Genomic DNA, 21,874 nt, shown 5'->3' on the forward strand with positions numbered 1-21,874 from the left:
CAAATGATTTGGTTCAAAGATCCAGATCTTTTCAATGATCCGATTCAAATGATCCGAATCCTTAAAAAGATCCAGACTTCCTATAACTAACCTGGAGCGGCTGCTTTGAGAGCTGCATAACGCAGCTCAATCTGACGTCCAACTTCAACACCACCATGTGTTGATTAGGGGCACGTTATGCGACCATAACGTCCCCTAAAACGCAACGTCTTGGTGGGAAAGAGGCCTTATCCTAACCTCTGATGCTTACCTGTTCCTTTCCTGATGTATAACCTCTGCAGATCCCATCCCATCAGCCTTATGGGATTCAAGCCTTCTAAGGGCCCATTCACACTTGAGCGTTTTACCGGTGATTTCGGCAAAACGCTCAAACACTAGCACTTTTGAAAACGCTAGTGTAATAAAACCCTATGGGCCCGTTCTTACTTGAGCGATTTGCGCTAATCGCCGCAAATCGCCCAAAAATATGAAACGCAAACGCGTAGCCTGCACCATTTTCAGGCGATTTCCCAGAGATCACGTTTCAGTGCTATAGAAGCACTAAACGTGATCACGGAGAAATTGCTGCACTGTCCAGTGTTTTTTCCGCAGAAAAATCCCTCCCACAAAACGCTGGCAAAAATCGCCCGCGTTTTGCGCTTTCAAGTGTAAATGGGCCCTTAGTGTTATGGATTTGGTGTTCTGTGTGGTTCAGGAGCTTCTAGGTGTTTATAATGACAGATGTCAGAGCAGGCAGCAGACCTCATTAATCAGAATCAAAAAAGATTTCCAGTGGTGCAATCCAAAACATCACTCCTGGATTTGATTTGGACTTCTGGAGATGCTCCCATGCTGTGCAGCCGCATCTAATTAATGAGATCTGTGAGGGTAACAAAATTAACAGCCCAGCCCAACAACTACATTTAAAAACAACTGCTAGCCCTTGACCCACCCAAAAATGACCGCTGATGTCCAGGAAATTTGTTCTGGGCATGTGTCCCAGGTGCCAGACAGTAGTGAAACCACTGAAATCTACCCCATTAGCTACATGTTAAATGCTGAATGGAAATGTGCAACACATGTCCTGTGCTCTTCTTTGACTTAACCAGTTTGATTGCCTTATCTTGTTCAGTGTCGGCAGGGATGTGACATGCCATGGGCTGGGAATAGGCACAGCAGGGATAGGGGGGTTGTGGCCAGGCTTCTGAATAAAGACATTCAGTCAAAAATGAAAGCCTCGTACACATATACGAGGACTGCCACCCAGCAGGAATTGATCTTTTGGGTTGAGCCTTACTTCAGGGTTTCAGAATTAGCAAATGTATCTGGCCTCCCACAGGATCACACTTACTAATAAGGACAGACTAACCAGCGAGCTCATGGTGACCCAGAACTCATTGGAGTGTGTAAGGGACTACAATGGTCCTAAAAGCCCCCTTACTAAGATGTTAAGAAAAACAAAAGTTTGCTTTCTTAAAACAGAAAGAATGTGCGATAATTCAGGTTGGAGTGAGCTTGAGATGTCTCCCAAGGCATCACTGCTGAATATATGCAAATTAACCATTGTACCCTTAGAAGCTAAACACACCTCCAGAGCCGCTGGAATGCAATGATGTGTCAGCTTGTTAATTTGTACAGAGCCTGAGAGCCATAATAATCCAACATGCATACAGACTGTTTCGGATTGTTTGTTCCTCATCAGTGCATGGCATGGATTAATTTGGCTCTATGCAGTAGGGCTTGTAACACCGAGAGGTACAGACTAACCAGCAAGCTCATGGTGACCCAGAACTCATTGGAGTGTGTAAGGGACTACAATGGTCCTAAAAGCCCCCTTACTAAGATGTTAAGAAAAACAAAAGTTTGCTTTCTTAAAACAGAAAGAATTTGCGATAATTCAGGTTGGCGTGAGCTTGAGATGTCTCCCAAGGCATCTTACTTACTTACTAATAAGGATTGGCCAAGTGTTACACTGTGGGTCTTCCTGACACAACGTGGAAGCTATGGGGTATATGTGTCACAGATTCCTCTCATCTGCACTGCCATTTTAATCTGTTCCGGGATTCACACCAGGAATAGTCTGTTTCCCCTGAGAGGGATAATCAGGTGCAGCATAGAAAGGATAATCAGGTCAGGATGTTACAGCTGATCTGGGAGATGTGCATGGGCTGAGTGTGCTGTGCTGCAAAACAAGGTATCTGTACTAATGCATGCTGTGAGAAGTCTGTGAAATTTCAATTGCTGTTCAGTTCAGGATAGGCACTAAGCCTGCACTACATAGACAGAGATTATCAGTGCATTTACTTAGTAGCCCATGCAGTGGCAAGGTTTTATTGATGATTATTTTTGTATAAATTGTAAATATTCTATGCAGCACAAATTACAGCTTGATGTTGATGAACCACAAAGTCGGTCTCCTGGACTTGCTGCAATCCCTGCCGGCCCCAGTAGACAAAAAACAACCACTTACTCTATTCCCTTTACACCAAACACTATAAATACGCCCACAGCCACAGCCATATATTATGGGAAGGCTATACACAACATCAAAACTAAATTCTTTATCTCTGCATTAAAGGGAAGTAGCCACACACTCCATATCATCTGACTGTAAAGTTGATCTCCAACCTATACATATTAACTTTACTATCTAGGGAACAAAAAGATAAACAAAATATATGTTAAGTATTATTTGCATAGTTTTAAAGTAGGCCCTCATACTAGGTATATAATATTGCACACAGATAGTACAGTCCCAATAGCGGGTGTGTAGCCTGCATAAGACCGTTCTTAGCAGATGGATACCATTACAGATATGAAGTACGGTAGCTCCTATGGTCCAAGATTTAAAAAAAGTCAAATCATTATTGCAGAAGCAGACTAACAACAAAGACTGTATAAATGTATTGTGATAACACATCCTATATAATAACTGAAGGTTGTAAATATTCACGGTCCTGGAAACTTCTGTGGGCGGTGCAGTTGTGGGTTACAGCTTAGTGTGGGCAGCACAGTTATGTGCGGTAGCTCAGTGTGGACTGTGGCTTAGTGCAGCGGTTGTGGTGTGCTTGTGCAGGCACAGGTGTGCCCATGCATACTTAAGCATGCACGGACGCACCTGTGGGCAGTGACTAAGTGTGGGCTGTGGCTTAGTGGGGTGTTTTCTTTACTGTGGAAGCTGCAGTTGTTGATGGTGGCTTAGTGTGGGAGGCAGCTTAGTGCGGCGGTTGTGGTATCTTATGTGCGCTGCGCACACAATACTTTTGGGAATTAGGGGTTTTCTAGTTGATCAATAAAAAGCCCTTGACTGTGTAGATCACAATAATTTATGGCAAGTTCTTAAAAAGATGGGAGTACCGGATTACCTAACATGTCTCCTGAGGAACTTATATGCAGGTCTAGAAGCAACTGTGAGAACTGAGTATGGAACAACTAATTGGTTCAATATTGGAAAAGGAGTATGACAAGGTTGTATATTGTCACCATGTAACTTATATGCAGAGTATATAATGCAAAGTGCTGGATTGATTGGAGCAAAAGCTGTAATTAAGATTGCTAAAATAAATATCAGCAACCAATATGCAGATGATATGACTCTTATGGCAGAAAATGAAGAAAAAATAAGAAACCACTTGATGATGGTAAAATAGGATAGTGCCAAAGTTGGCCTAAGGCTCAATAGGGGGAGGGGGAAGAAATGGAAGCAATATCAGATTTTGTGTTCCAGGGGGTTTAAAGGACAACTGGTGCGAAAATCTTAAAATTTAAAACATGTGTAACGATCTTACCTGCCAGCAGCTCCTGCAAAGCTGCAGCCAGCTCCAGAGACAGAGCTCTGCAGAGAAATGCTTCTAGCGGCATCCCCGACTCCCCTGAGGTGGTGGCTGATCCTGCATGTTCCTCCACTCTCCCCAGCTGGACACGCGCGACTCAGACAAGCTTTTATGCTCTGAGACGTCCTCTGAGAGATTGCTGTCAGCTGACATTTCCTGGCTATGGGAATTATTGGTCATCTGTTCATTACTGTTATTGGCTGGTTTTCTTGAGGGCTGTCTTTTGATCCTTCCCTTCCTGTATTTAAGCCCCTGGGCTGCAGTGTGTCCTCGCCCGTGATAGCGATCAGTTAGCTGGTTGTTTTGCGGGTCTTGCTAATTGTTATTACTTGTGCTTTAGCTAGTTTCTTGATAAAAATATATGCAGATCTGCGATATATAATTATCCGTTAGTTGAGCTGTTTGTTATTTTTCTGAATTACTGTGTATGACCTCTTGCTTCTTCTTGACCTCGCTTCTGCCTCAGCCCTTGTACTTTCAGTCATCTGATCTCCTGTGTATGACCCTTGCTAGTTCTCGACCTTGTCTCCGTCTCTGCGCTTCTGTACTTTCAGACATCTGCCTTCCTGTGTATGACCCTTGCTAGTTCTCGACCTTGTCTCCATCTCTGCCCTTCTGTACTTTCAGACATCTGCCTTACTGTGTATGACCCAGGCCTGTTACCGATTTACCATATCTTGTTGTCACATAATCCAGTGTGATAATATGTAAACATATTATTATACTAGAAATTTGACACAACCAACAGGTTTTGGACTAGCCCACCTCCTCATGGAGGATTCTCAGGGTTTTCTTTAGTTTTAAAAGCACTTCGTAAAATGGCAGTTGTTCCGTCCAACTGCCAAAAAATGTGTGCAGCGAGCATGGAGGCTGGCCAGCATCTTTGTATAAATCTTTTTGCAGAAGTGTCTTTATAAAGAATAAAGGCCATGCTGAGAATACCCTATGGAGAGATTTACTAACCCAAAACCTATCGGTCATGTCAGATTTCTACTGTAAGTGACAGCAATATTAGAGAAAATGTATGGCTCATTTTACTCTGAAATAAATATGCTGCTTATTTGTATGTGTTTGTTTACATATATTATAAATTTGAAAATTTTCGCGACAGTGGTCCTTGGCGGTTTGATTATTTCCAGATTTTATTTCCAAAAGCGGTGCAATTTTTTCTGGAGCTTTTGGACCCTAAAATTCACACTGCTAGATAGATCCGTGGCAGCCCTGCACATTTTAACCCTCATATGGATCCAACTCTGGATTACCACTCTGAGCTGCAGATTTCCATCCCTAGCCAGACTCTGGGTTACCGCTAGGGAGGTTAAAGATCACTGCAGGTGGAAAATGCAGCCATGATATTAAAATAATTTTACTGCTTAGAAGGAAAGCAATAACAATCTTGAACAGTGTAGTTAAAAGCATAGATGTCACATATAAACAAAGGTTCGTATAGTCAAAGCCATATTTTTTTTCCAGTAGCAATGTATAGTTGTGAAAGTTGGACCATAAGGAATGCTGAGTGCCAAAGAATGAACACCTTCATATTGTGGTGCCGGAGAAGACTTTAAAAAGTCCCTTGGACTGCAAGATGATCCAATCAGCCAATTCTTAAAGAGATTCTAACAAAATTTTCAGCCTTATTTCTTCTATCCTAGAAGTTCCTTTTACCTGTTCTAATGCAGTCTGGATTACTGCAGCCTTTTATAGTTGCACTGTCTCTGTAATATATCTAATCTTCTTTTCTTTGTCAAGCTTTGTGGACCCAGAGAGGAAGGAGCTGCCTCTGTTGTAATGAATACAAGTTATGCACGCCCCCTGCAGACTCTGTGTGCTTTGTTTACTCCTCACTCTCTGCTCTCAGTTTCAGACAAGACTGATGCATATTGTGAGGCTGAGGGGGAAATACTGAAACGCTGTGAGAATCCCACACTGGAGTGCAGATAATTCACTATGTAATAAAAACTTGTAGTATACTGTAACATTATATATATATATATATATATATATATATATCAGTGTTCTCCCCAGAATTATTTTCCAGCCGGGTGGCATGAAATTGTAGCCGGGTGGCATGAAAAAGCAGCCGGGTGGGGAGAGATGAAAATGCAGGTCAACTCTGCTTACAGCATAGGAGGTGGTGAGGAGGTGAGCCAATGACAGCCGGGTGGTCAACAAATCTAGCCGGGTGGAGCACCCGGCTAAAAGAGCCTGGGGAGAACACTGAATATATATATATATATATATATATATGCATATACAGTATACACATCACTTCCTGGTTAGCGGCCGTGTTTTTTGTTTGTAAACACTGCCTAAAACTGGCGATTAAAAGCCAGGATCACGGCAGAAACGGCAAAGAGGGATCCAGGAGATCACGGTGACTCGATTGGTAATTTTAGGGGACTTTCTCTCTTCAGATACTATTCTAAAATCTAACGTTCCGATTGACAAAATTCTGTATTTGAATCAACCATAGAATGGTTTCACGCCTATTTTCTCCACATGCTATGGGGTTTTCTGAACAATTCGATCCTAATAATCTAATCAAATCATCACATCTGAGGAAAATATTGTAACGTTAAAGGGTACCCGATGTCAAAATAAACAAATGAAATAAACAATTGTATCTATCCTCCTTCTCCTAAAATGACTTTTAAAGATATTCCACAGTTTTATTTTATATTTATTTTTGTTTATATTTTTATATTTAACCACTTTCGGGTGGTTTTGCTGATCTGTGCTGCGGGGGCTCTTCATCCCGCAGCACAGATCAGATAGCAGCCAGGGCGATCAGACTTCCCCCCCTTTTTTCCCCACTAGGGGGAAGTCCTGCTGGGGGGGTCTGATCGCCGCCGGCTGTTTGCGCTTGCGGGGGGGCTCTTCAAAGCCCCCCCTCCCCGCAGCGCTTTCTGGCCTCCTTCCCCTTCCCTCCCTCTCCCTCCCCCTGTGAGCGGCGCAGGACGGAATCCATCCTGCGCCGCCTCAGATAGGCTTCAGCCTATCAGATGCCGGTGATCCCCGGCCAATCAGAGGCCGGGGATCGCCGATCTCCTCTATGGCGCTGCTACGTAGCAGCGCCGTATGTATGTAAACAGCGGGGAAGATCTTCCCCGCGTGTTTACATTTACCCTGCGAGCCGCGATCGGAGGCTCCCAGGGTGTTCACGGAGACACCCTGGAGGCTCGCAGGGTGTTCACGGAGACACCATGGAAACCACTTCAGGATTCAGGAACGTACTTATGCGTACGCAGAATCCTGAAGTGGTTAAATCTACTTTTTAAGTTTTTTAAGTTTTTACTGTTTTATTGATTTTTCTCAATGGCACATTCATTGAAGTATGCCAGAGCTAAAATCTATGCACTATTGACCCTTTTTGTCGCCCTCAGAAGCCATTTTCTGCTAGGAAAGTGTTTTATAGTTGTAATTTCTTATCAGTGAGAGTCACACTGTAGTCTGACTCAGACCTGACTCAGACATGAACTGCCACTTACATACCTGATGTTTAACTCTTTCAGGCAGAGGAAGAAAAAAAGTATAGTTATTTGTGTGCTAGGCACTGTACATACACATGTCTATCTCATCATGTCACATGTCACTGCGGGTATCCTTTAATGTCCACCTTTACAAATCGAGGTGCAAAGCTTTTTTTTTCGGGCTGCCAAAAGAATTCTCACTTAAATTACTAATCACAATAACTTAAACAACAATAGATATTTCTAAATGATGACAAAGTAATTGATTAGGTAGAAGCAATTGTTTTACCACCTTGCACCTACTAATTCTGATCAGATATCAGCAGGAAAACACACAACTGAAATGTTACCGGTGTCATGATCGATGCAGTACAAAGGTATGTGCTGCTCCTACCTGCACTCAATCAATGAAAACAGCAGCCTTTCCCAAATGAGTGTGATTGATATTTTGATCTAAAATTGATTGGCGATCTAGGCTCTAATCAATTTATGATGATATACTGATTCAAATGCAGTGTAGCACGTAGTTAACTTGAGCCAACTGACATACGTTAAGGGAAAACTGAAGTGAGAGGGTATAAGGAGGCTGCCATATCTATTTTCTTTTAATCAATACCAGTTGCCTAGCTATCCTGCTGATCCTCTGCTTCAAATACTTTCAGCCATAGACCCTGAACAAGCATGCAGCAGATCAGGCGTTTCTGACATTATTGTCAGATCTGACAAGATTAGCTGCATGCTTGATTCTGGTGTTATTCAGACACTACTGCAGCCAAATAGATCAGCAGGATAGTCAGGCAACTGGTATTGTATAAAGGGAAATAAATATGGCAGTCTCCATATTCTTCTCACTTCTGGGCCCATATGCAATTCACTTTTTCACCTGAGTTTTCTCCTAGGAGATAATTTTTCATCTTCTATTTAAAATAACTTTCCAGCACTTTTTAACTGAAAAAGTACTGAAAAGTAGGTGACAAAGTACTAAGAAAATTATTTTTTTCTTGCTTGCTGGTGGCTTAAAAGGCATTTTATTGATAAGTTTAAGGCTAAGTTCACAGTAGGACGTTAAAGTCGCGCGTTAAAACAGCATTTAACGCAGAATAACTCACTGCAATGAAAAATCAATGCCCTGTTCACAGTGCACACGTTGCGTTGGTGTCTAACACTGCACGTTAAGTAAAAGTACTGCATGCAGTGCGTTATACACATTATTAGCTGCGTAGGACTGTTTGCACATGCTCAGTAATGACTTGGAAGCATACTTTTCATTGCCTGTATTTTTTACTGTATCTGCTTTATGCCATGGTAACGCTGCGTTGCCACTTTTTGGGCGCATTGCGTTGTAAGCTTGCGGTGCGACTTTAACGTGGCATCAAAACGCAACGTCCCACTGTGAATCTAGCCTAAAAATTTCACCTAGGAGAAAACTCGTGAGAAAAGGTTAATTTCCCAGTTGTCTTTTAACTGAGCAACACAGATTACCAGCCTTTAAAGGATACCCGAAGTGACATGTGACATGAGATAAACATGTATATGTACAGTGCCTAGCACACAAATAACTATGCTGTGTTCCTTTTTTTTCTTTCTCTGCCTGAAAGAGTTAAATATCAGGCATGTAAGTGACTGACTCAGTCCTGACTCAGACTGGAAGTTACAGTGTGACCCTCACTGATAGGAAATTACAACTATAAAACCCTTTCCTAGCAGAAAATGGCTTCTGAGAGCAAGAAAGAGGTAAAAAGGGGAATTTCTTATCAGTGAGGGTCACACTGAAGTCACTTCCTGACTGAGTCAGCCACTTACATACCTGATATTTAACTCTTTCAGGCAGAGAAAGAAAAAAAGGAACAGCATTGTTATTTGTGTGCTATGCACTGTACATACCCATGTTGTCTATCTTATCATGTCACATGTCACTTCGGGTATCCTTTAATTAATATAACTAGACTGTAAGGTCAGACAATGTAACACTGCAGTTAACGTGATACTGATTATTTGCATTAAATATGGTTATATGGTTTACTTTTGGGATCCTATGATAATAATAATAATAATTATTATTTTATTTATATTATAATATAATTTGTTAGTGGCAATAAAAATATTTGCATTCAGTTCTCAGCCTATATTTTAGTGCTGCAAGTGAGTTGGGCCTCTTTCACACGGGGAACAGACAAACAGTGAATTCACCACCTCTCAGCTGCTTTTCAGCACAGGCCGAGCGCTTGTGCTCAGTACTGGCGCTAAACAGGCAACCCCCCCATGGAGTCAGATCTAAACGTGGGCGCAGCTGTGCTCAGACTCAGCATGTTGTTGTCCTGTGCCACGTAGTAACACCATTACGTTTCAGCGCTTGACATGTGTGGTGATACAACTATTGCAATTCGGATGCATTTAAATTGCACATGAATTACGCTGGTGGGTAGCAGACAGCTCGGCAAGTGCGCAGTTCAGTCTCTCATCTGAAAGAGGCCGAAAAATGGCTACAATCATTTAGGGCTGGTGCACACCGGGCGGCTTTTTGGGCGTTTTCAGATCCGCTTGCGGCTGCGGATCTGCTTGGTCAATGTATCTCAATGGGGTGGTGCACACCAGAGCGGGAGGCGTTTTGCGGAAACGAAAAATGCCTGGGTGAGGCATTTTTTGGATTTCGGATGCGTTTCTGCCTCAATGTTAAGTATAGGAAAAACGCAAACCGCTCTGAAAAACGGCACTTCAGAGCGGTTTTGCAGGCGTTTTTGTTACAGAAGCTGTTCAGTAACAGCTTTACTGTAACAATATATGAAATCTACTATACTGAAAACCGCAGCAGCAATCCGCAAAACGCTAGCAAAACGCCATAGAAAAATGTAAAAAAGCGTTTCAAAATCTGCTAGCGTTTTGCGGATCTGCTTGCGGTTTTTGGTGTGCACCAGCCCTAAATCTCTACTGAAAAATTGGAAACTACTTCTGACACTAAGGGCTGGTGCACACCAAAACCTGCTAGCAGATCCGCAAAATGCTAGCAGATTTTGAAACGCTTTTTCTTCTTTTTCTGTAGCGTTTCAGCTAGCGTTTTGCGGTTTTGTCTAGCGGTTTTGATATAGTAGATTTCCTGTATTGTTACAGTAAAGCTGTTACTGAACAGCTACTGTAACAAAAAACGCCTGGCAAACCGCTCTGAAGTGCCGTTTTTCAGAGCGGTTTGCGTTTTTCCTATACTTAACATTGAGGCAGAAACGCACCCGCAATCCAAAAAATGCCTCACCCAGGCATTTTTCGTTTCTTCAAAACGCCTGCCGCTCTGGTGTGCACCACCCCATTGAGATACATTGACCAAGCAGATCCGCAGCCGCAAGCGGATCTGAAAACGCCCAAAAAGCCGCTCGGTGTGCACCAGCCCTCAGAGTTAATTCACTCTATACTAGCTTTTTAAGCACTAGAGATTTTAAAAGCTCTTGTTAATGCAATGCTATGGGGGATTTTTACAAAATCACATCGCAAAGCACTTAGAAAAGCTCTTGCCGTGTGAACAACCCCCTGGGCTTCACTCACAGTGATGCGTTGTTTGTAACGTGGCTTGATGCATGGCAATGCACCACCTACGGTAACAAAATGTCACAGGTCCAGGGCCGGCCCTAGACTTTTTGCCGCCTGAGGCAAATTTTGAAAAAATTCGTTGCAGGAAGTGACGTCAGTGGAGCGCACGCTGGAACGAGGAAGAGGTGAGTCCTCCCCGCCCGTGCCTCTTACAAATAGCGGCTGCTTCGATTTAAGGCTGGAGGGGAGCGCAGATCGGGGGACCCAGGCGAGGGAGGGGGGGGTCCGACCCCCCTCCCCGCCGCTAGGCCCAAAACCCCCATCCTGCCAGCTACCCCTCCAGCTTGGCGACCGGCTCCCCGCACCCACGGACGGGCGGGTGCCGCCCCTGGAAATTTGCCGCCTGAGGCAAAAGTTTCACCCCGCCTCATGAGCGGGCCGGGCCTGCACAGGTCTTTTGCGGTACAAGGGTATGTGGTATGGTAAGGCACTGCATGCACTTTAGCACTCTAAAGTGAGAGGGATATGGAGGCTGACATATTTATTTCCTTTTAAACAATGCACATTACCTGGCTGTCCAGATGATAATCTGCCTCCAAGGCTCCTTGCACACTAGGGGCTTTATTCACTAACAGCAAATAGCATGCCTTATCAGAGATAACACGACTTATCAGAGATTTCACGCCTTTTCAGAGTAGCATAGTGCATGCTACGAACCCACAGGGGTTCAGGGCAGGACGAGTGGAGCTCTTGTCAATTAGCAGGCATGCGTTCGTAGTGCTCGCTATGATACTCTGATAAGGCATGCTATCTCTGATAAGGCGTGTTAACTTGGATAAGGCATCCAAGCTATGTATGATGTGTTGTGGTAGAAATGCAACGCTGCCAAAAAGTTGCATTGCACGTTACACATGCAAATATAACACAACACAACGTATACAGTGAAGCATACAGTAACAGTGAGGTATACTTCACCGACATTGTAAATGCGCACATTACTCTGTAAACGCACTGCATGCAAAGTGTTATACCGACCTAACCAGCTGCATCACACTGCACACAGTGTGCTAACCGCACAGGAATATTATTGCATCATGTTGTGATGTGATGATGTCTGATTTGACCCAACACAATTGACATAGTGTGCAATGTGCTCTGACTAAAGTCTGACTAGATTTGCCACATGCTTGTTTCAGGTGTGTAATTCAGAAACTACTGCAGCCAAAGCAGGACAGCCAGGCAACTGGTATTATTTAAAAGGAAATAAATATGGCAACCTCCATATCCCTCTCACTTCAGGTATGCTTTAAGGCCTCTTTCACAGTGGGACGGTGTGTTTGATGCGACGTTAAGGTCGCATAACGTGCCCCTAATGCAACGCATTGAAAGACTATAACTTGGGCGTTATAGTACATTCTTTAGCCCTGCGTTTGGTGCACCGTTCTCGTCGCACAGTGATGACATGAAAACGGCGCATGCGTTACATTAAAAAAAAAAAAAACATTGCTGAGCATGTGCAACACACACAACGCAGCAGATTTATTGCTAAACACACAGCATGCAGCACTTTCTAAATATTGCTACACGTTACACAAAACGCAACGTGTGCGTGAGAATGTTGCACAGACTTAATATTGCTGTGCAAGAGACCACGTTAAAACATTTTCTAACGTGCGACTTTAACGTCGCACTGTGATGTGCAGTGCATTGTCGAGGACCTCGAGAATCTTGCGAATCAGATTCATGCAAGTGGCACATTCCAATACAAAATAGATTGTAAATAGAAGTAAAAATGATTCTATTTACTAAATTTTCGTTAATTTTTTGGGGGAAAATCCTTGTATATTTGTCAAGGATCCCTATACAGTCCTACTGGGGCTGTACAGCGATCCCCGGCATAGAAATTTGCCCCCTGGTGGGAAATACACTACTTTACCTGGGGATATCTGTACATCTGCAATACTGATAGATAAAGACCCATTTCATTTGACTGCATGTAAGTCAACGGCTGTAAACGGCTACAGTTGATGCAAGGATCATACTAATATTTTTACTTCTATTTACAAATATTCTTACATCAAATACTTACTTACATCTAACGTGGCTTTATGACGAAATTGGCTGCTGCTTTGGCGATTTGCTGCAAGACTAAATTTGAAGATTTTCGCTTGGTCATCTCTAATGGCTAGTCCATGTGATTGAATTATCGCTAATAAAATTGCCATAGAGTCTGGGTGCAAGCCAATAATAACTCACTAGCATGCTATATGGGTCATACCTGGGCAGCATGGTGGTATGGGGGGGCACTGGGCAGCACAGTGGCGTAGTGGTTAGCGCACTTTTCTTGCAGAGCTGGATTCCTGGTTCAAATCCCAGCCATCTGCATGGACTTTGTATGTTCTTCCTGTGTCTAGTGGGTTTTCTCCAGGCACTTCGGTGTCCTACCAAACCCCAAAAACATATAGATAACTATTAATTGGCTTCCCCCCTAAATTGGCCCTGGACTATTATACATACATAGACATATGACTATGGTAGGGATTAGATTGTGAGCCGATCTGAGAGACTGTTAAGTGACAAGACCACATACTCTGTACAACGCTGTGTAAGATGCCGGCGCTATATAATCTGAAATACTATATAATAAATAATACCTCAGTGTTTATGGAGCCAGTCTGTCAGTGCATATCAATGTCCAAAACACCACACTGCTACCCTCAGTGGTTCCAATCCATCTCTGAATCAGCTGCACCTGTCTCCGATGTCACCTCTGCACTCTCCTGTTCAATGGCTTATCCAACCAGTCTGTTATTCTGTTATATCCGTGAGGTTTTCATGTGTATAGGGCACATTACAGGCTTGTTCATAGTGTTAAGCTTGCAAGTCCAATATACAGTTCCTTTCCAAGGTACACCACACCTGTTGTGTTCCCCTGTGTCTGCTTTCCTCTGGAGAGATGAGATGACATCATCCCTGGTAACATCATACTCTCCTTACATAAAAGCCAATGTTTAACACCAGACCTTATCTCAAGTGCCCTTTTACCTTTTACAGTTATTACCAGTGCCCTTTAATTATGTATACAGCAAACGTATTTCAAACAACTCAGTCAGGAAGTTTTCTCTGCCTCAGACTTTCAAAGCATGTGGCTGATGCAGTCTCAAGCAAATGAAGGAAAGCACCCTTTTGATGCTTGCTTCGTGCCAGCACCACTACACAGTGACACTATCAGCTACAAAATGTGGGAGAAAGTTTATACATTTACATCTCTCCTGTTTTTCTTTTAATAATAAGAATAAACCACAATTCCAAACTGTCCCTGCCAACCCCAGATTTCCATCACAGCAGCCTAGAGACACACATGTTCTGGCACTCTAGACTTTACCCTGCATGAACCCACAAACCCCTGCCGTAACGCACTGCAGCTATGCGGCTGGCCCAGCTTTCACCTCCCCTGTGTTTCCCCTGCCCGGCGTAGGTAGCCACAGGCAGAGCCGGGTCCTCCAGCACCCAAGGCTGAGACACCAAAGTGCGCCCCTCCATCCCTCCCACCCCAGCCGTCACACACTGATTGCTATTAGACTAAGAGGCGCCACAGGGCCCACAGCCTCCCCAACACCTTAAAATCTAGTTATCTGGCTTGCAGTCACTGCCATGTTTCCCCTTTTATTATTTCTTTCTGCTTCAAACACAATTAGGAATGACAGCTGAATGAATTCTGCGCCCCCTCATACACTGCGCCCTGAGGCTGGAGCCTCTCCAGCCTATGCCTCGGCCCGGCCCTGGCCACAGGTGTCCCATAGGATAAGGTAACAAGAAGTATCCTCAATATTACAGTAAGTAGCTTGAGATGCCAGCAAGTATTAGGTACTTGGGGGCATCTCCTGGCTGAAGGGAGATCACTTTAGAGGAATGCAGAGAGCAAGGTGAGTAACCTGTTATTTTAGCTCTACTCATGACCCTGTATAGGGAAGGAGGGAGGGAGACACTCGGGAGCGAGCCACCTTTCCATCATCAGGCGCCTATAGGCATGTGCCTACAGTGCCTTATAGAAGATCCAGCTCTGGACCCAGCTCATGCTTCCCAGTGCCTACGTACAGTGGTGTGAAAAACTATTTGCCCCCTTCCTGATTTCTTATTCTTTTGCATGTTTGTCACACTTAAATGTTTCTGCTCATCAAAAACCGTTAACTAATAGTCAAAGATAACATAATTGAACACAAAATGCAGTTTTAAATGATGGTTTTTATTATTTAGTGAGAAAAATAACTCAAAACCTACATGGCCCTGTGTGAAAAAGAAATTGCCCCCTGAACCTAATAACTGGTTGGGCCACCCTTACCAGCAATAACTGCAATCAAGCGTTTGCGATAACTTGCAACAAGTCTTTTACAGCGCTCTGGAGGAATTTTGGCCCACTCATCTTTGCAGAATTGTTGTAATTCAGCTTTATTTGAGGGTTTTCTAGCATGAACCGCCTTTTTAAGGTCATGCCACAACATCCCAATAGGATTCAGGTCAGGATTTTGACTAGGCCACAAAGTCTTCATTTTGTTTTTCTTCAGCCATTCAGAGGTGGATTTGCTGGTGTGTTTTGGGTCATTGTCCTGCTGCAGCACCCAAGATCGCTTCAGCTTGAGTTGACAAACAGATGGCCGGACATTCTCCTTCAGGATTTTTTGGTAGACAGTAGAATTCATGGTTCCATCTATCACAGCAAGCCTTCCAGGTCCTGAAGCAGCAAAACAACCCCAGACCATCACACTACCACCACCATATTTTACTGTTGGTATGATGTTCTTTTGCTGAAATGCTGTGTTACTTCTACGCCAGATGTAACGGGACACGCACTTTCCAAAAAGTTCAACTTTTGTCTCGTCGGTCCACAAGGTATTTTCCCACAAGTCTTGGCAATCATTGAGATGTTTTTTTAGCAAAATTGAGACGAGCCTTAATGTTCTTTTTGCTTAAAAGTGGTTTGCGCCTTGGATATCTGCCATGCAGACCGTTTTTGCCCAGTCTCTTTCTTATGGTGGAGTCATGAACAATGACCTTAATTGAGACAAGTGAGGCCTGCAGTTCTTTAGATGTTGTCCTGGGGTCTTTTGTGGCCTCTCGGATGAGTTTTCTCTGTGCTCTTAGGGTAATTTTAGTCGGCCAGCCACTCCTGGGAAGGTTCATCACTGTTCCATGTTTTTGCCATGTGTGGATAATGGCTCTCACTGTGGTTCGCTGGAGTCCCAAAGCTTTAGAAATGGCTTTATAACCTTTACCAGACTGATAGATCTCAATTACAGTACTTTTGTTCTCATTTGTTCCTGAATTTCTTTGGATCTTGACATGATGTCTAGCTTTTGAGGTGCTTTTGGTCTACTTCTCTGTGTCAGATAGCTCCTATTTAAATGATTTCTTGATTGAAACAGGTGTGGCAGTAATCAGACCTGGGGGTGACTACAGAAATTGAACTCAGGTGTGATAAACCACAGTTAAGTTATTTTTTAACAAGGGGGGGCAATCACTTTTTCACACAGGGCCATGTAGATTTGGAGTTTTTTTTCTCACTAAATAATAAAAACCATCATTTAAAACTGCATTTTGTACTCAATTATGTTATCTTTGACTAATAGTTATTGGTTTTTGATAAGCAGAAACATTTAAGTGTGACAAACATGCAAAAGAATTAGAAATCAGGAAGGGGGCAAATAGTTTTTCACACCACTGTATGTGATAATTACTTTGCTAATATCAGGGCCAGTTGAAGCCACATTGCCTCCCCTCCCCTAGCCCCATAAAATATTTACCCCAACAGAGCCCCCATCCAGCTGCTGCCCCCCACATCTCCCCCCTCAATTTTACTGTACTCCCCAAGGGCCCTTGTAAGGTTTTGTCTGCATAGCAACTTACCTGTCCCTGGGTCCTGCTTCAGTCCCTGCACTTTTGTCTTTATCCTCACAGGAGTACCTCTTCTCAGTGATCCGGCCATTGTTATTGCATAATAACATGCAATGGGTAATGGAGATGAGGTAGCCAGCAAAAATGAAGACGGGAGCATGGATGGAGCAGCACACCAGGAAAGGTGAATTGCTATGCTGACAAAACATTGCTAGGGCACAGGGGAGCACAAGTCAGGGGGAGACCCAGGGGGCCTAGCAATTGCCCCCTTTTGCCTCTATGGTAGTGCCGGTCCTGGCTAACATTATGCACTGATATAATTCTAAGACAACCTTGCTAAATAAAATCATCCCTTGATTCATCATTTGATGGGAAAATGTATATAACACCTAGCCAACCCCCCCCCCCCCCCCCCAGGAAATACAATATTTACATTAGCCGGATTTACCATAGGGCACTGTAGGCATGTGCCTACAGGCGCCTGATTATGGAAAGGCGGCTCACTCCCCTCCCCCAGTGCCTCACTCCCTCCATCCCAATGCAGAGTCCTGATGAGAGTGTAAATGGGAAGTTACTCACCCTGCTTCTTAGCATTCCACTAAGAAGAATTCCCTTGAGTCAGGGGCACCTCTAGCTACTTCCTATTGAGGGTTTTTCTGGCTACCTAATGCTAAAGGGCTTCTGTAGCTACCCACACCAGGCAGGGGAAGTAGGGGAGAGGTGAAAGCTGGGCCAGCCAGCACACTTGCGGTGCAGTTCAGCGGGGGGCTGTAGGTCCATGGAGGGTGAATTCTAATGTGCCAGGACGTCTGTGCCTATAGGCTCCTGTGAAGTAAATTCGGGCCTGGCCGCCACGCATTACTACTGGTCACCTTGTTGTCCATAATGGCCACTGGTCTTTCAGCTTGGTTGCAATGTAGTGACAGTTTACAGTTTTTATTAATAAGCATTTAAAGAAAATCTGAAGTCAAAATATTTTTCATTAAAAAAAAATATAGCCTTGTAGCGCAAAAAACATAGAGGAGATTTATCTCCTTCCCGTCGCTCCGCCGCCTATCCTTCTCTGTTATTTGGCAGTGAAAAATCTGTTCCTTCCTGTCTAAAATGGCCGCGGCAGTGACAACTTCTGGGTCGCAGCTCCATTTGGGACACGAGTGTGTGCACGATGTGCGCTCTAGCAGCTTCACCTTCTCTCCTGCTGTGAGACTCTATGCTGCTCTATGCCATAGTGTTTCACAGCCTTGGAGGGTAGCATAAATTAGAAGGGGCGGAGGGGTTGGAAATGGGCGGGAATGGGTGGAGATTAGCAGCGACCTGCACTGAGAGAGGTAGAGCTACTGTGAACAGCTTTGCCTCTTCCTGTTCTCTTCCTGGAAGCATATTCTATGACCCAGGGGGTCGTAGAGAGATAGAAGATGATTGACTGGATGGGGGAGACTCGTTTTAATGCGAGGATACTGCGGGAGACCAGGTATTTATATCCTTAATATGATTTATGGAAAAAAAAGTCACTTCAGATTCTCATTGACAGATTTTCCAGAATAATTCACGGAGTACATGGAACTGCTCCTCAGCATAGATCACAAGTCGTTACCACAATTCCTGATGGTAAGCTGACATCAAACAAATGACAGCGCTCATAGGCTGCAACTGAAATGAAAACCAACACAGGCATGCAGAGCCCCACAGGGGCTAAATACATGCCTTGAATGCAAATACGATGCAAATTATGTACTAGTCCCTAATCTAAAATTTAAATGCAAATTGAAGCACATGGATACAGCTAGCCATAAGTATACTTACATGAGTTTTGTACAGCAGGAGACATTGGCAGTGCTTCCAAACAGAAGCTGCACCCAAATTAACTACCTGAAATAGATGTGCAGAACGCCACAATATGGACAAAATTACACAACTTGCATTCAAAACAGGTACAGCAACGGAGGGTGTTAGTTTCAGTATAAATAATATGTGCACAAATTATTCCCTACTATACTTCTTCACGGCGATGACGAGCCCTTGTCTCCTGCTGTACAAAGCTAAGTAAGCTGGCAGTGTGTCAAAGGTTGTGGAAGGAAATTGGGAAAGGAAATTAGAGCACTATAAACACAAGTTTGAGGCACTTAGTTTTACCTCAGGAAGTGGGCTTGAGACCTGCAAAAGGGCTTTATCATTGAGTTAACAAATATGTGACCGTATAGGGGTCATTTCATTCATTCTGTGAAGTTTTTTTTTTAAACTGTCTTTATTCAAAATAAGCAAGATAACAGCAGACATAAGAATCAATGCAATGACCGAGTAATAATCATGTAGATGAAAAAAAGAGACAAAATAACATAAACAAAAAGATAAGAAAATAAGAAATAACAAAACCAATGGATTGGGTGGCACACAGGACATAGCTCTAGACCGCAGTTGTCGAACTCCAGTCCTTGAGGAGGATATACATGCCAGTGTTTAGGATGGACTGAGAAATGGAGAAATGTGTTCTACTTCCTGAACCTTTCCCGATTCAGTTCAATCAATTAATTTGAGCTGTGCCAAAAATGTGGGACCAGAAGAATGGGAGAGAGTTCCTTTGTGAAACAAGATGTAACAAAAAGTTTAAGCTTAACATCAGAATTACCCTTCCTTCACCTACCAAACTACTGGCTCACTGATTATATAAGTACGTGATTGCGACACTTCTTGGTATACAACATATACAGTAGTAGCCGATGCGCACAGTGTTGCCACTCCCCCACCTTGAGAGCGTGCGCCCATGCTGCAGTGCACCTACTTGCTGCTGGGCTCGGGCCACTTTTGGCCAAACTGGAGAAGGAGGATGCTGTCCGTCCCATCACTGGGGAGGTGTGAGAGGCTTTGGTGCATCCTGATGGAGGCCCAGTCTTAAGGTGGCCACACATGATACAATAAAATGATCCTATTTTACAGCAATTCGATAAATAAGATTGAGCAAAAAGAAATCCAATCGGATTTCCTGTTTTTATTCGATAAAAGTTGATCGGGAGTGCTGGATTTTTCTGATCAATTTTTATGAAAATTGAATGGTGTGTGGTACATTGTCAGTTTATTTATGTATACACCCAAGCAATTTTCTCAGAGTTCCCAATCTTTTTTATCATAATTGAGGAAAAATGTAACATATGTATGTGGTACATTGGTCAGATTTATGAAACGTTACAATCAGTCAGAAAAAATTAATTGCAATTCTTCAATTGAACAGATATTTAAACATTTGTATGGTATGTGGCCACCTTTAAAGTGTCTGGGATAGCTTTAGGATCAGTGAGTGACGAGTAACTGTTTGTTGTGCATAATGACAAGCTTAAAGGGGAAGCCCCCCTGTAACCAATTTAGGGCCAGATAAGTAATGAGGTAAGAGGCTCTATGTACCTCACGGCATTTCCATAGTATTGGGGATAAGTCCAGAAATAGCTTCAAACATCTCCCCCTAAATAATATCTCTGGAATCTCCCTGGCTGCAACAAGAATAGCTTCCTTAACACTGAAATAGTGCATTCACACAATAACGTCATCAATGTCAGAATTAGGCCTCAAAGATCTGTGTACCAACCCTGTTCATTCTAAGCTCAACAGAGGGTACATGTGGGGCTAGGCATAGAAATAGAGTAATAGGGAGAGATATAGGGACAAATTGGCTGCAAGTTCCTTATTAGCCGAAACCTCATTCTCTTTCTTCTAAAACTAGCCATGAACCGGTATCATCCTGATTCAAAACTTCTTGCTTATAAAATAAATAGGCTGATGTTATTTAATTCCTATAAACTAGGAGAGAGAAAATTCTTCAGTGGTCAATTTATAAACCTGATCAAATGTCGACTGCGTAAGTCCAAAAGAACTTTTATTAGGTCTGACTGACCCTTTTTAAGATAGCTGTGCATCTTAAAGTGAACCTGAGGTGAGAGGCTGCCATATTGATTTCCTTTTAAACAATACCAGTTGCCTGGCAGCCCTGCTGATCTATTTGGCAGCAGTAGTGTCTGAATTACACCAGAAATAAGCATGCAGCTAATCTTGTGAGATCTGCCAATACTGTCAGAAACACCTGATCTGCATATGTTAATTAACTGCTTGTGAAAATAGGTAACTTAAGGACTGAAGTGATAAGATAACTCTCTCACTGTGAAAACGTATAGGGAACCTAAACTGAGAAGGACATGGATTTTTCCTTTTTAAAATAATACCAGTTGCCTGACTCTCCTGCTGATCCTGTGTCTCTAATACTTTTAGCCACAGCCCCTGAACAAGCATGCAGATCAGGTGCTCTGACTGAAGTCAGACTGGATTAGCTGTATGCTTGTTTCAGGTGTGTGATTCAGCCACTACTACAGCCAAAGAGATCAGCAGGACTGCCAGGCAACTGGTATTGTTTAAAAGGAAACATCCATATCCCTCTCTATCTCTACACTTTAGTAAGGCAAGATCGATGTGTGGTGGTACATTTTCTCTTGACTTATTATCTCCAGCATGATCTTAGTGAATTGAGGCCAATTTCGTGGTTTGTAAACTGCAAATATGACAGAATGATGCAAGGTTATAAAAAACAAAGCTATATAACTGAAAATAAAAATATGAGACTCTTTCCTTTGTTACTAATGTTCTATTCCTTACCTATACTACACATGCAATTCATTATATCATCAGTGTTTTTGTTTTTTTTTCCACTTCAGGTTTGCTCTAATCTAATCATACACTCAATGATTTTCTTGTAGATTGGATTCAACTGCTGGGAATTGATTCCCCAAAATGTCAGAACAAATTTTGATCCATTTTAACAAAAAATCGATAGAATCGATCTGTCAGGATGGAAAATGTAAAACAATCGAGGGTGGGGCAAGAACATTGTCAGATCGATGGCCTATAGCTTTGCACTGCATCGAACAATGCAATGCTGCAGTTCGCTCGATTTTAAATAGATTTCCTGCTGGAATTTATTGGAGACTGATGTGCAGTGTATGCTTGGGATCAATTCTTTCTGAATTGATTCTTTTCAGAAAGAAGTCAATTGTTTTGGAACATTGGGTGGAAATCTATAAGTGTATGACTAGCTTAATAATTGAATACTTCTTTAGCACACTTAGGGCTTGATTCACAAAGCGGTGCTAACCTACTTAGCACGTCTAAAGTCTTTAGACGCGCTAACCAGGGTGCTAAGTA

General features: G+C 43.0%; 1 protein-coding gene across 4 annotated transcripts in view; it reads right to left on the minus strand.

Moving 5' to 3' along the window:
* The window catches only part of SMPX (small muscle protein X-linked), a 115,177-nt gene that overhangs the window by 61,801 nt on the left and 31,502 nt on the right, over window positions 1-21,874 (minus strand). The window contains exon 1 of one of the 4 annotated variants that reach the window (XM_068265652.1): window positions 13,080-13,234. The exons of 2 other annotated variants lie outside the window; for them this stretch is intronic. The gene's annotated coding sequence lies outside the window, so the exon portion shown is untranslated. Of the gene's footprint in view, window positions 1-1,926; window positions 2,096-13,079; window positions 13,235-21,874 lie in introns of those variants that run through there. One more of the 4 variants, XM_068265653.1, reaches the window with a different exon arrangement.

This window comes from Hyperolius riggenbachi, chromosome 2, assembly GCF_040937935.1.
Source record: "Hyperolius riggenbachi isolate aHypRig1 chromosome 2, aHypRig1.pri, whole genome shotgun sequence".
NCBI lineage: Eukaryota > Metazoa > Chordata > Amphibia > Anura > Hyperoliidae > Hyperolius > Hyperolius riggenbachi.